The 15,707-nt window shown below is 42.9% G+C and overlaps 1 long non-coding RNA gene across 1 annotated transcript; it reads left to right on the top strand.

Moving 5' to 3' along the window:
* Nucleotides 1-12,525: 12,525 nt before the first annotated feature.
* Nucleotides 12,526-15,458, top strand: LOC128352377 (uncharacterized). Its single transcript, XR_008320364.1, has 3 exons — nucleotides 12,526-12,593; nucleotides 14,387-14,478; nucleotides 15,288-15,458. It is a non-coding gene; the product is annotated as an uncharacterized LOC128352377 (long non-coding RNA).
* Nucleotides 15,459-15,707: the final 249 nt, after the last annotated feature.

The following is a 15,707-nucleotide window of genomic DNA, read 5'->3' as shown; positions in this document are numbered from 1 at the left end:
GGCAATAGCTCCCCTGGCCGAAAGGCCCCCCAAAAGGCAACTAGCACGGCCGCCTGAAAGAGAGCGATCTCCCATGTGGACCTGCAACACTTAGGCAATTGCCCGAGCAAAGACTGAATCAAATCTAGTGTAAGGGGGCACCTACCATCCCTTTCCTGAATATCCCCACCGGCCCAACCTTCCAACATCCTCCGGACCCTTGGATCACCTGAACAGTCCTCTACCCCATGTGCTTGGGCTTCAAAGGACAATGCTGCCACGTAACCATTTAAAGTGGATACAGCATGCCCTTCCATGTGCAACTGAACAAGGAACTGCAGGAGATGGTCCCCAGGCACCAGCCAGCTCTCTGCCAACCCCTCAGCCCTCCAAAAACAAGAGAAAGCAGAAATTTTGGACGAATAGCTCGCCCAGGTGCTGGGCGCCAGTGAGGCTGCTATAGCCCACTGTGCCTCTACTTGCCAAGGTGCCATAAGGCAGCAGGCATGGGTTCCGGGTGAGGTGCTGCTTCAGGCGCTAATTGCCTGAACCTGTCCACCTGAAAGCGAGACAGGGCATCAGCGATATCATTCTGGAGCCCCGGTACATGACATGCCAGGAACAGGATGTTAACTCTGAGACATTGTAACACAAAGGCACGCAGGAAACCCATAACCCGCGGGGATTGGGAAGTCTGGGAGTTAACAACCTGGACCACCGCTTGGTTATCACACCAAAACCGGACCATGGAGTTAGCCAACTCCTTGGCCCACAGGTGCACAGCTACCACGATGGGGAAAAACTCCAGAAAAGTTAAATTCCTGGTGATCCCCTGCGACACCCACTGGGTAGGCCAGCGGGCAGCGCACCAACGACCCCAAAAGTACCCCCCAAGCCGATACCCACAGCAGCATCAGAATGGACCTGGAGTTCAGCCTTGAGGAGCTGGACATTCCTCCAGAAGGACACGCCCTTAAAACCTAAAAGAAATGCCTCCCAGATGGCTAGATCAGCTCTGACGCCCTCCGAAATCCTAACCCAATGGTGCGGGGCCCGCAAGCCAGACATAAGGTCACAGAGGCGTCGGAGAAATGCCCTGCCAGGTGCCACCGCTCTGCATGCAAAGTTCAAGTGACGTGCCACCACCTGAAGCTCCCGCAAAGTAGCTTTGTGAGCCTGGCCTAAAGTCCTAACTAAGTCTAACAAAACTTCCAGCTTCCCCAAAGGCAGTCGGGAACAGCCGGCCACGGTGACTGAGAGTTTGGGGCGGGCTTCACGAGCAAACAGCTCAAGCCCCGCCCCGCTCTCAGCCTGACCAATGAGGTTGCTTTTTGGCCTCGTGCAGGGGGCTGGCACAAATCGCCCTCCCCTCAGCACAAGGCCAAGGGGAGGGGCATAACTTTCAGGGAACTGGTGACATTGTTCTCTGCTTTGTAGACTTACTGTACCTTGAGATTTTTTTGCTCTGAGTTTTTCCACTCGATGTATATTGCCACTTACTCTGATGAAAAACTCAAAAACGATCTTTAGCGCTTATGGTCTCTATTCAACATTATATAACTTATTTATTTATTTATTTGATTTTTATACCGCCCTTCCGAGCTGGCTCAGGGCGGTTTACAATTAAAAACAGAAGTAATTAAAAACAATTAAAACAGAAATACAAATATAAACACCAATTTAAAAACATCTTAAAAAACAATTAAACTATCAAAACAATTAAAACCCTGAAAACCAGATTAACATTAAAACAATTAAAACTAATTAAAAACCCTGAAAGGCCAGGCCTTTCAATATGTGTTAGTTTGATAAACCACCCATGGTACTTTCTTCCTGTTCCTCCTATTGTTCAGTCTCAGTAACATCGACATGACTGCATATCACTCCTGCATCTTCTGTGTGGGAACAATTGTTCTTTCCAATGTCTGCATGTGACAGTTATTGCATGACTATCTAAATATGGTCCTTATTTTGGTTTTCATTTAACATTGTATGGTTTTTATCTGTGACTCTTACTTTATGGCCTATACTTAACACTGTATCACTCACTGTATGACTATCCACAATATGGTTCTTGTTTTGGTCTCTATTTAATATTGTAGTATTCAGTATATGGTTACAGATTCTGACATTGTTATGGATATATATATTTATTTTCTTCATACATTAGTACCCTGTTTTCTTCTTTAAATAATATTCAGGATTATGTCCACAATTGTGGACTTGTATCCTTTCTGCCAACCCCACATACTGTTTTGCTGGTGTATTATGGTTCAAATTTGAGCTCTCAAAGAAAGAAAGCACTTTTAAAAGTTCTGTAATCATTTGTCTAAATATCTAATCCCCCAGAGTCTTAATTTACTAATTATAACAGAGAAAACTACTGTATATTGGATTCAAAGAAAATGCACATATTTAACAAATTTTTTAAATTTTGTATTAGAACATATGACCGCCCTGCTATGCAGCTGCAGCATAGTTCAAAAGATGTGTAATGCTGGGGAAGGGAAATTAATTGTGCAATTGATAAAAACAATATTGACTTTGGGGTGGGTTATTTCCTGGTGAATTAATTACCACCTACAATTAATTCTTCTTGATTGTTAATTTTGCAATACTGTAAGTTTTGATTACTCTTGCTCAGTCAATACTCACTGATTAGAAAACAGTATTTAGCTAGGAATGGAACAATATTTTAAGATACTTGCATCTGTCCACTCCACTATCTAAATGTCAGGTTCATATCTCTTTTTTAATTCCAATCTTTATCATAAATGCTTTGTAACAACATGAGATCATTAACTCATAGTCCTAGAACTAATGTATATTTTCCAGCAGAAATCAAAGACCATGCAACAGGAACAGTTTATTTCTCAACATGCATTGGTCTGTACAGTTGCCATGTGTTGGAAATCAAGTAGAACTAGTCTCTTGGATTAGATCCAATGTTTGCTAAACTCCACTGCCAGCACTTTCGGCAAGCTGCATAAAATAAAAGTTCAGTATAAACCAAATTCATAGCACAAAGGAAGGGTCATAGCAGTGGTGGCTCCTGTGTAGTTTTTGGGGCGGCAGCATTCCTCCCTGCTGCCCATCCCCCCGTTGTTGCCTGGAGAAAGCGGAAGTTACTTCCATGCATTCACCCATTGTGGCACGTGCGTATCAGTCACTGCCGCCGCGCACGCACGCCGCACACATCACACGTTGCGAGACATCCCCCTACCGGACTGCCAGACTGGCCCAATTCAGAACTGGTTCAGAGGCCTCCAACATGGCCTCCGGACCGGTTCCGTGCACATCCCTAACATAGACCCTTCCTGGGCAGCCCCCGGTCCTTGAGCTAAGTTAAAGGAAAAGTTGTGGTCTTTGTTTGGGTGCAAAAGATTAATAACTGTTCCCTCCCCACAACAACCCTTCTAGCTTTACAAATCAGATTGCCCAGTTCATGCAGTGGGCTTGGTTCGATGCAGGTTTGATCCTATTGATCTCACTGGCATCCTAGGACAATTCTGATCGTTTATATATTTAGAAGCAAGTCCTTGATTTCAAAGGTGTTTTCTCTCCCCACCCCCATCAACTAGCAAGGTCTAAGAATGAGGTGAAATAAAGCACATTTAGTGGGAAACAATGTCCTTTGAAATCAATAGGATTTGCATCTGTGCCAGTTGGGACTTGGTTATGCAATTTACTCAGTCTGGCTCATAATATAAAAAGGAGCTTAATTTTCATAGCTAAAGACTTTGATGGGAGTAAAAGCACAATAAAGTCTCCTTTCATGCAGTTAATGTCATACGCACACACACTCCTCAATTAGGCTGTGAATGGCAACCAGACAGAGCCTTTCTTGCCAGTAAAGCTCTGTGCTTTAACACTTGGGTGTCAGGCAGAACTGCTTCTCCTGCCAGAGAGATGCAGAAGCAGTGGGGGGAGGGTATATGGCAGCTTCCTATGTTCCTATTCAGTCTAGCAGGGAGGGGATCATTGGCTGGGTCCAGCAGGTTCCAAATGCCTCATTGAGAAAGGGAGTGTTCACAGCCTCATTGAGACAAGCTATTGGGGCTATTCTGACAATCAGCAAAAATCAGGCTAGCCTCCGCTAACCTGACTTTTGCTGATCGCCATGCAGCCCCCCGTTCCCCCCAGACCCCACCAGCTCCGTCTCAGAGCCAGAAATCGTGTGGGCGGCTGATCCGGCCGCTCAGGGCTCCCTCTCCGCTTGTGAGCAGAGAGAGCAGGCTTAGCCCGCTCTTCCCGCTCACTGCAAGAAACCGGGTCTCACGGATCGTAAGACCTGGTCCATTATCTGACCAGTCCTAAAGAAGCCCAGCCCAGTCTGGACCCAGAGGATGTTAACAACTATAGGCCTGTGGCTGATATCGCTGGTGCTTGAGCATGTAGTGATTGACCAGTTGGCTTAAATCGGTTTAACTGAAAGATGGGTGTTTGGACAGGGTTGTTTGAACAAAGATGTTCGGACAGGGGAGCAATTTAAGTATTTGCCCTAGGCGCTATTTTCCCTAGATACACCATCTTTTGTGTTCCATCTTTTGTGAAATGTGATTGTAGTTTGTACAAAATGGGGACACTCAGTCTGCATGCAAATGGAGTTCAGAACAGATAGGACCCCAATCATCCCCCAGAAGGCATTGAATTTCTCCAACTGGAGAAAATGCTGGGAGTTTTTCCTCTTTTCATCCCCCCCCCTTCTGTTCTAAAATTTCACTAGCAAATCTTAGTAACATTCAAGAAAATGGGGTGGGAAAGAGATGGGATATTGTGGACTGATACTTTCTCTGGGGAGTTCTTTTAATAACAAACAGCCGCATCCTTTCTTCCCCTTTGTTCTGGGACTTTAAGGAAAGCCTGTTGCTAGCTCCCTCATTTTTCTATTGCTTTCTCACCTCTCTGGAGGTAGGGAGGATTTTTTTTAAGCTTCTAAACAAAATATTTTCACACAGAACAGGAAACCACAGGTCCCATGGACCCACGGTTTGCCCCCACTCCCCCTGCCATGATCCCAGATGATCCTGATCTGGAGTCAGGGAGCCAGAATTGGGGGAGGAACTGGCAGTGTGGGCTTTCTTCTTCTCACGAAGCAAAGCCATGGCAGACAGAGAGAGGGAGGAGCTTCCTGTCCTCAACTCTGGTTAGAAACAGTTGCAGCCTTCGGATCAGCTGTCTGACTGGATGTTTCAGTGGCAAAACCAAAGAGGTTTATGGCTAGAAACCTTGGGTCTCTTTTCTAATGGAACCAAGGTTTCCAGCAATTAGATGATGACAAATCCAAACCTCTGGCATGATTGCCTCCAGTTTGGCATGATATCCTAAGGCGACCACTGTATTTTAACAGCCACTGTATTTTAACTGGAATTACTAATTGGAAAATTTCAAACTTATCCTATCTAAAATGTGTGTCTTTAATGCAGAAACACTTGTTTTTAATTTTTAAGAATTCTGAGGTTATTGCCTTCTATTTAAGAGCAATCTAACAGGCACAGCTTGGAAACCAGGCAAGTCCAAAGCCAGTCAAGTAGCTTCACCTCTCTCTATAGTCATTACACCAGGTTTTTTTGCTGTTGGTTGGCTGGTTTGTGTTTTTACCGTGTGTGTGTGTGTGGTATCAGTATAAAAAGGAGAGATCTTCAGCACATGTTCTTTGGTCAGGTCTGTGATCTATATGGCTTAATTTTCCAATCTGATGATGTAAATGTTGCATAGAATCACAGCCAATTCTATACAGTTTTCAAGTAAAGCCTTAATGAACTCATAGGGGCTTACTCCCCAATAACTGTTGTCTGCATAGGATTTCCTCCGAAGGACTTATCCTAGAAATGTTTGTATTGTGAGAGAAGGAGAAAAAGGCTTGCTTTTTCAAAAAAAAATTGCATGTGCATATTTGTGAGAAGAAACTAAACTAGTGGGTAGGGATGTACACGAAACGGATTTTGCATTTTGTTTCAAGCTTGAAACAAAAGACAAATGGCCAAAACATTTCATCGAAACAGTGGTCAAACCAGTTGATTTGTCGGAACAAACCTTGAAACGTTTTTAGTGTTTTGGCCACAGGGAACAATGGGGAAACTCTAAAAAAAACCACATTTCCCCCATCGGTAGTGTCTAGGGACACCAAATTGGGTTGTTTGGTAGGGCATGATGGGTGATACCTACTATTCAACCCGCAAAATAAATGGGCAAGTGGGCAATTTTTAAAATTTTTTTAACTTTCCCCCCAAACCACCATAGGATTCTATGGTGGTTTTGGTGAGAGGTTAAAACATGTTCTTATGCATTTCCCCATTGTTCCTTATGATTGGAACAAGCTGCACTCACAGAGTGTACTGTGCACAAGTTTTGCATTGCAATTTGCAATGCATTTTGCAACCTGGCCTTGAAAAACACTGCAGAAGACTTATACTGAGGTAAAAGGGAATTTGTCCCTCCCAATACAGAACACACATGTCAAACACTGTCCAAAAATGGTAAAAAAAACCACATACAAAAACAACCCACTGACCCAGAATCCACTGCCAGCCACAGTGCCTGTGCTGCAGTAACATCATTGGCACAAGTTGCTCTCTCTCACAAAATTATGACTCCTTACGTTCCTAGCATTGCAACATCTGCCACCATTACTGATTGTTTGTTAAATTAGCAGCAAGCATAAGCTCAACTAGAGCAACTTCAGCCACATTTTGACTAAGTATACCTTGCATTGCAAACTGCAGAGCAGTGAGTGAAGGACAGATTTGTCTCAAGGCCAGACATGGAACTCATCACAGCAATCACCAAGAAACATTACACACAGCGTGGGAGAGCTGCCACTGTCCATTTCTCACCAAAACACTATCTCACAAAAAAAACCCACAACAACCACAACTTAAAGAAGGCAAGGCACCCAAGTTATACCTTTAGCACTGAGATCCAACAAAATCAGATAGTTATTGCAGTAATAGCACAGCATATTATAATTAATGCTGAGAAAACCTCTTCAAGAAAGGTTTAAAAGGTTCAAGAGAAGTTCAAAAGAACCCACTATAAGGGCTCTTTCCAACTCTTAGTCCTAAATACATTTTGAAACTCCATCCTTTGGGCACCTTCCCCATCCCCCCCAGCCAATGGGGGCACAGTTGGTCATGTCAGCACCTGATTTGTATGATAACAAGCCAACCAAGAAGCAAGGAGATCTCAAGCCAATTGGAAACTTATGCCAGAAAACCAATTGGCAAGGAAAAAACAGGCCTCCAAAATGGTGCTTAGAACATTGAAATGTTTCAACTCAAAATGGGGTTGTTTTGTTCCGAGCTTGAAACAGGCCGTTTATTTAAAGGGTGTTTTGAGCTTGAGACACTTGAAAAGGCCTGTTTCAAGTCAACATGATTCAATTTTGAAACATTTTGCACATCTCTACAAGTGTGCTTTGTGTGTGCTGGTGGTGACAAATTCCTTGTAGTATTTTCAAGCAGTGTAAAACCTTGAAAATGCAATGAAACTGCAAATAGGTGTTCAAGAACCCAACCCTCCACCCCATGCCACTTCAGGTGGTCTTTTTAGCCTAGCTAACAATTCTATACAAACCAAATTCACAGCACATGGGAGGGGGTACTAGAAGACCCTGATGGGGGTAGGTTTTTTTGCTGATCCACTATGTTGTTTCACTCAAACTGTAGGCAATATCCTATCATATTTCATGTTCTGACAACTGGATACAAGCCAAATTCACATCACATGGGAGGGAATCCTAGGTCAGCGGAACCAGTGGACAGCAATGTGGAATGAAAGTCAGCAAGTGGAGTCAATATGCAGGGGTAAAAAGGAAGATGAACCAAGACTCTTCCCATGAACCTTCAGATTCCAAACTTTAGGCCTAGGCATCTCACACAGAGAGAATAGTATATCAACTAATGAACCTAGAATGAACTATGAACATTAATAAGCAAAGGGCAAATGCTAAGGTTTCTTTTCCCCCACTTGCATGCAGTAACAACATCCCACTTGTCTAAGCTTAAACTTTGGTGACCTTTAGAGCAGAACGATATGTGGATGATAAATTATGTAATATTTTCAGAGATAGGTAGTGTTTGGAGAAAGCATTAGTAGACATGCAGCATGTCAAAGTAGCAAACAGCTCATTCGTACAGTACTTGCAAATAGCCTCAACAGTATATGTATGCTTCGGGTCAGTGAGTTCAACGATATAGTCCAATGAGACAGATGTATTCACTTGCAGTTTCACATTTGTCAGTAGCATCAGCAAAATCTCAGGGTGTTAGTGTAAAGCTGTGCCGCTTACTGATGCCTTTTTTGCTTTTGTTCTAAACATTTTCAGTAAAAGCAAGTCCTGGTGGTTTCACTGGGCTCTGTTTCCAGGTCAGTATTCTTAAGACTGTAGCCTCTCTTACTTTCAGAAAGCACTAACGATAGCAGCAACATTGATTTTCATCACTCTTACCAGAGACTGCTAATGAAGTGATATGATGGGTGGGAAGAACTTGAGTGGTGCTTGAAGGAGAGGGGAGACTTTACAACCTTGACAGTGGGAGACATGAGGCAGAACAGATAGAAGGTGGCAGTTGTCATGCATCTACATGGTGCTGATTTCATTTGCCACTTTGCCTCCTCTGCTGCAGTGAACCTTCCATCCCAAAAGACGAGGGAGTTCTCTCTCTCTGCCATTCAGTCACTATTTTATTCCCCACACTAACCAATGTGGGTGCTGTCTGCTTCCAAATGTGGTTATTTAGAGGCAGAGTATATTTGTAGGGTCTCCAACTTTTTATTTCTAGAAGGTGTCTTATGAGGGTTTTTTAGCAGCTGCATGATTGACAGAATTTCTTCTGTCTTATGAATGCTAAAAGTAAAGGAATCCTGGCAGTGAAAAAGGACAGTAATCCTAGATATTTTAAAAGAAGCAGCTATCTGCTAATATCTCCCAGTATCCTGTTCCCCATAGGATTGCTTTGTACATAAAGCCTCCCTAGTTGCCATATTCCCCAGGAAAAATGTGGAATGTCTAATTTATTTAGTTTTATCTTTATGTGGTACAAATTGGGAACTTCACTTTGGAACAAGGCAATTAAAAAGTGAACAAATCCTTTTTTGGGGTACTTGTCCCATACCTTTAATAAACTGTTCCTAATTGAATGGTTTTTAATTTCTATGTCCACTCTCTTTATATCTGTCCACAAGTATCTGTGTAGGCCATTAATCATGTCTGACCCTTCCACATTTATAATCCATCCATATGGAGCCTTGATCCACTCTGCAATCCATGTTAGACAACTGGTATGGTAATATAATTTCAAGCTTGGAATGGATAATCCATCTTGCATGACGCAAAGAAGAAAAAAGGATAAGTCCAGCATTGTCCCCTGTAGCCTCTATATTAAATATATATTTCCATGGAAAAGAATGTACAAAACAAGTTGATCAATGGAGAGCCTACAACTTGCAAAATCTCATGGTGGGAAGATCAAAAATGAAGTCCATTCAATGTTTAAGTCAAGAGTGGAATGGACTTCCTTCTTGGCTAATATATTCACAGATCAACAGCATTATTCAGGAAGAAGTACGGAAGCAAGGTGGGAAACTGAGACACTTGACAGATTTTGAAATTGTAATAACAAAGAATTCAGAGCATATGCTAGGTCCTAGATATAAACTACTACTGAAGTATGATTCAGAATCAGAACAGATGAAAGACTATGATAAAATGGATGTGGAATTTTAATAGAACAATAGAGATGCAAAAGTGGGAATTTCAATGAAAGGTGAATATTAAATTCACAGTGAATAGTACTCTAAGGGGAAATTGGTATAAAATATACCTGCACTGGTGTATTACTCCAGCATTGATTTCAGAGATGGACAATGAATACCCTGGAGACTGTTGGAAATGTATGGAGCAGAAAGGTACTTTTTATCATATGTGGTGGGCATGTAAAAAAGCCCCCAAATCTTGGAAAACAATACATTTGAAGATGCAGCAAATCTTGCATATAGATTTTCCTTTTCTTCCAGAAATTTTTATCTTTAATTTTTCTAAAACGTATATTCCTGCAAAACACATTGAACTTTTTTGTATATGATAACAGCGGCAAGAATTCTTTATGCTTTGTGCTGGAAAACAAATTTGATTCCAACACTAGATGATTGGCGACTCAAACTTTGGGAATATGCATCAATGGCTAATCTTACTGCATACACTAAGAATAAATCTGAAGACTTTTTTTTCCCCAGACATGGGAACCATTTATTTAATATAATGTATCGCAGGGTTTGGTACCTCATCTGAGATTTGGTTTTTCTTTGTAGGGAAATTTAATGCAGACAGTTGTGTATAGATAACAGGAGCATCAATTTTCTTATTGTTATCAATTTTTTAGTTTTGCAGTTATATATTTTTCAGAGTAGGGGAAGGAGGGGAGAGAGATGTTGGTTGAAAGAATTCAGATTGATGTATACAGACTGTAATGGGAATCATTGTATTTGCTTTGCTTGATTATTTTTTTCTGTTTTCTTATGTCTCTTGTTTGTATTTCTGATAAAACAATAAAAAATATTCTTTTAAAAGTGAACAAATTGTGGCCTTTTCAGAAGAGAGCACCTGAAAAGTGTGGTGCCACAGCAAACTTGTTTGCCTCATAAAGTGTGGGGCTGCCATGATAAACCCTAATTAGTTGTTGGCAACTGATCATCCCCTAGTCAAATTCATTCTCTTGAGCCTGGTACCTAACAAGGAAGTTGCCAACATAGGGAGAAAGCTATTCATGCATGTGACTGAGAAAGAGAAGACAGGTAGGGAAGACAATGAGCCCTCAAAACGTTTCCTTCTCTCACTCATGCAAACCATCACCTTGTTGCTGTTGGCTCACCTCTTTTACCTCTCTGCTTATTAAAAAAATTAAAACATATGCATGATGTGCAAAAGAAGGCAGACAGACGTGACCAAGGGAGGCATGGTAATCTCTTAGCAACCCGTTTTGTAGATTTAAAAACAACAACACAGGACCTCTTAAGTGATTTTCAAAGATACAAGCAAAATACTTATATGTAAGATGCAATCAAACTTTAGCGGGCATTGATTCATTGCAAACAGAAATACATTTCCGTTGTTTTGTTAGGTCTACATGCTTGTTAGGTATGGTACCAGTTTTAGACTTCATAGGTGGGTTTCAGGTGAGCTAGTGGGAATCCAGACAGAAATTGACTCTAGTGAGTAATGTGTGCGCTTCACTAGCAGCAATCATTCAGCTACAGTCCTAGCTCAAGGCTTAGCAAACAGAGCAAGTGATACATGGACACAGAAACTGAAAACTTGGCTCTACTCACCATCCATAAATTCATTCCGTAAATGTGTTCTGCAATGGCACTGTTTCCAGCCTAGAGGCCTTCAAAGACCGATCGAGATTAACCATTAAAACTGCTACAACTGCTGTAAGTCAGTTTATCTAGGACTCAGTTGCACATGTTAAAGCATTAGACTTTTTGCTGCCATTAAGAATGGCTGTTGCCATTAAAATGCTAACAACAACATCCCATAATATCAATTATGGGATTTTAAAGCATATTTTCCACCTTCAACTTTTTGATGATTGATTGATTGATTGAATGATTTCTATACCGCCCTTCCAAAAATGGCTCATGGCGGTGTACACAGAGGAATAATAAATAAATAGATAGATAGATAAGATGGATCCCTGTCCCCAAAGGGCTTACAATCTAAAAAGAAACATAAGATAGACACCAGCAACAGTCACTGGAGGTACTGTGCTGGCGGTGGATAGGGCCAGTTACTCTCCCCCCGCTAAATAAAAAGAATCACCACATTTTTATTTTATTTTATTTTATTTATTTATTTATTTATTTGTTTGTTTGTTTGTTTATTTATTTAATTTGTACACTGCCCCAAACTTTCGTCTCTGGGCGGTTAACAAGTATAAAACAAGTTAAAATATATACAAAAACTTAAAACAATTTAATTTGTATGAAAAGATGCCTCTTTGCCAAGTTAGCAGGGAATATTGGCTTATTTATTATTTTAATAAATTAATAATAACTGATATTGCTGCCCAAGTGGCTAAAGTGGATAACATAGCCAAGGGCCAATTTTTTACAAACAAGTTACTTACACAAATATCTTAAACTTTCAACATGCATGGGAGCTTTTATGTCTCCAAGTGTTTTCTTTCTTCTTAATCTGCCTCTGTGGCTCAGAACACCTTTTAGCAGCTGCTATGACAACTGCAGGCGCGTAACAACGATCGGGCAAGGGGAGACAGTTGTCTGGGGGCCCCACTGCCTGGAGGGGCCCCCCAGAGGCACCTCACGTGACTCCCCATTGCCCCCTGCCCAGCCCCAAGGCCCCTCAGCCACTTGCCCTGTTCGCCGTCTCTCCTGCTTGTCCTCCTGGCCAGCAATCCAGCAGCAGACAAGCTGCAAAGAGCTCCTTTTCTCCCGCCTCTCAGCTGATCGGCGGGTGGGCGGGGCTTCCACGGAGGCCTCCTTGTAGGCCTCTGTGAAGCCTGAACTCCAGCAGGGCCCAAGCCAGCCAGGAAGGAGGAGGCAACCAGAGAGGCCTCCACTGTTCTCTGCAGCAGAAGACCCCCTGCTGCCAGGTAGTGTGAACTCCTTTTTGTGGTTACCTTCCCCACCCCCCCCACCCGGATATATAGGGATCTGCTTGCCATAGGGCTTGGATATGGGGGGGAGGGACTGAGAAGTCTCTGAATATTTATTTTTAAACAGCTTGGAAAATTTGCTGGCTTAAAAAAAACTATCTAAAAAGTCCTATAAGTGGCTTGTTTCATGGCAGAAAATTACAAAAACTTCTGGAAGAAACAGTATTATATTTATTTTATTCATTCATTTATAAATGCACTTATGTTCAAGTTGTTTTGCAACCCAGAAGGTCTGAGTGAGAACTGTGAAGCATGTCTTCTGCTTTTATTTTATTTTATTTTTCTTGTGTGTGAACTGCTCCCCAATAACTTGCAGGGACTTCAGGGTAAATCTGGCCAACATGTGAATGCAGCACCTCTATTCCAGAGGAGATGTGTGTTAAAGGGCTTTAAAAGCCTCCTGTGAAAAACCTCCTGGAATTGAACTTGACTGAATTTGTTCAGAATTCTGAGAAAACAAACATAGGCTCACCCTGCATGGTTGAAAGTCTTCTTGGCTGATCTGCAGTGAGGGGCCCATTTTAATCATTCATCTTTCTAGTGTGTTCTAGGCATTAAAAGTAAAACAAATGTATAGTACTCAATGTATATCACTATATATTGTGACGTGTGCGTGTGTGTATTCAGTGAAATGTATTTCCAGGCAGCATACTTATTTTGGAATATCAGACTTAAATCCTTGGGGGCCTGGGGTGTGCGGAGGCCCTGGACTTTGAGTGGGGGGGGGCCCATTTTAAAATCTTGTCTCTGGGCCCACTCCAACCTTGCTACGCCCCTGGACAACTGTGATCTTATCTGGATAGAGATAGCTTGGCCACTGTTACTTATGCTCTGGTAACCTTTTGCTTAGATTACTGCAATGCATTGTACGTTGGGCTACCTTTGAAAATGGTCCAGAAACTGCAGTTGGTACAAAATAGGGCTGCAATATTATTAACTGGGCCTGGACGTTTTGATCATATTACGCCAGTAGGGTGTGCATGGAACCACCAAACTGTGGTCCAGCATTGGGGTGGGGGTGCCTTTAAGAGCGGGGGGAGGGTTTACTTACCCTTCCCACCGCTTTCCTGCTCTGGCGCCGTAATTTCAGTAGTAATTGGGGCAGCAGAATACCTCCCTGCCGCCCCTTCTCCACTGTCGCTATGAAAAACTCCCAGGAGTCCTTTGCGTGCGCACACTTCACAGAGACGTGAAGCACATGCACAACGTGCGCACGTGCAAAGAATCCTGGGAGTTTTTCATAGCGACAGCAGGGAAGTGGCGGCAAGGAGGTATCCTGCCTCCCCAATTACTACTGAAATTACAGCAGCAGAGTGGGAAAGCGGCAGGAGGGGTAAGTAAACCCTCCCCCCGCGCTTAAAGGCACCCCCCCACCTCAACCGGACCGCCCAGGTCTGGACCGTTCCGGACCAGTCCGGAGGCCTTTACAATGGCCTCCGGACCAGTCCGGGCCCATCCCTATACACCAGTGCTTCGTCAGCTGCACTGGCTCCCAGTCTGTTTCCAGGCCCAACTCAGTGCTGTTTTTAACCTTTAAAGCCCTCAATGGCTTGGGACCAGGTTACCTGAGAGAGCACCTTGCCCCATATGTCCTGACTTGGACCTTAAGATCTTCCTCTGGAGGCACTGCTCCAAGTGCCCCTGCCAAACAAGGTGAGGCATTACTCACTCACTGATTCTTGTGATGTCATCAAAGGATGTTGCATTGATCTATCACTTATTTATTTTAGGTGAGGGGAGTCACTCCCTGTCCCTCGCCACTACCACACAGCAATAGTAATGATATTTGGAAGATGGAGTTCTTCACCTTTAAGCCTACTAGGTAGGTTTGTAAATTGGAAGATTTGGCAACTAATTTCCCATACATACCATGGTACTGCCATTTAAATACGTTGTTGCCACATAATCCATTGCTTGTACTGCATGTGATTAATCCACAAGACATTACCAAGTAAAATAACAATAAAGCAAAACATTTCTGTGTTCATTTATAGTGTACTCTACGAAGAAGTGGGGGAAAGCAGAAAATGTATCGTATATAATGCCTAAATTAATATGCCAGACTGTAATTTTAAAAATGATGTGAGCCAGCATTAAAGAACTACAGGCTTTAACCAAACTGTCAATTTGCTAATTTTATGGGCAAAAGGGTGGTCGTAGTTTTTGAACTCATAATGTTCTGGAACTTAATTGAATAAATTAACATGCATTAAAAGCTTTGTGTTCTTCTAAAAAAACACCAAGTGCATTAGTTCAACAGTTAAGAGAACCTAGGAAGTATATAAAATCATAATTCAAATTACTAATAAACCATGAGACTTCCATAACCACATGTTTTTTCAGACTACCAGCAAATGTTCTTCATTCTAACCCCTGCTAACTTGGCAAAGAGGCACCTTTTAATGTGGTGATTCTCTTTATTTAGCAGGGGGAGAGTAACTGGCCCTATCCACCCCCTGCACAGTACCTCCAGTGACTGTTGCTGGTGTCTACCTTATGTTTCTTTTTAGATTGTTAGCCCTTTGGGTACAGGGATCCATCTTATTTGTTTATTATTTATCTGTGTAAACCACCCTGAGCCATTTTTGGAAAGGCGGTATAGAAATCGGATTTTATTTTTTTTAATTCCAGCACAGACGGAGTGCAGCCTGCTTGTCGGCTGCCAAGTTCCTGCTGGCTGGTTGCCAGCCTCCCAGACTGCTGAGTCGATCCACCTGCTGCCTGTCCTGGGAGCTGCTCGTGAGAGGTGTGGCTTCTGGGGCTTGCAAGCTTAAAAGCAAGGAGGCTCGCCAAAGGTGTAACTGTTGGCATGGCCGTTAGGCCACCTGTAGGCGGCTGCCAAAGCCGGCTGCCAAAGGGGGCCAGCCTTTGGGGCTGGGCCTTTGGGGGTGGGACTGAGGGCTGGGGGATTGGGTTAGGCCAGGCCTTTTGCAGACATGTGTTTGGGCTCTCTTGAGTGGGTTGGTGCTGGGGGTGTGCCTGGCAGTTCGGGGGCAGCTATTACTGTAGTGGTGGGGAATAGAATAATCAGCACTGGCAGAGCAGCTGGCC

The sequence above is a fragment of the Hemicordylus capensis genome, chromosome 3 (genome assembly GCF_027244095.1).
Source record: "Hemicordylus capensis ecotype Gifberg chromosome 3, rHemCap1.1.pri, whole genome shotgun sequence".
In the NCBI taxonomy this organism is placed as follows: Eukaryota; Metazoa; Chordata; class Lepidosauria; order Squamata; family Cordylidae; genus Hemicordylus; species Hemicordylus capensis.
The sequence above is the reverse complement of the archived record's forward strand: the minus strand, read 5'-3'. Positions and strand labels throughout refer to the sequence as shown.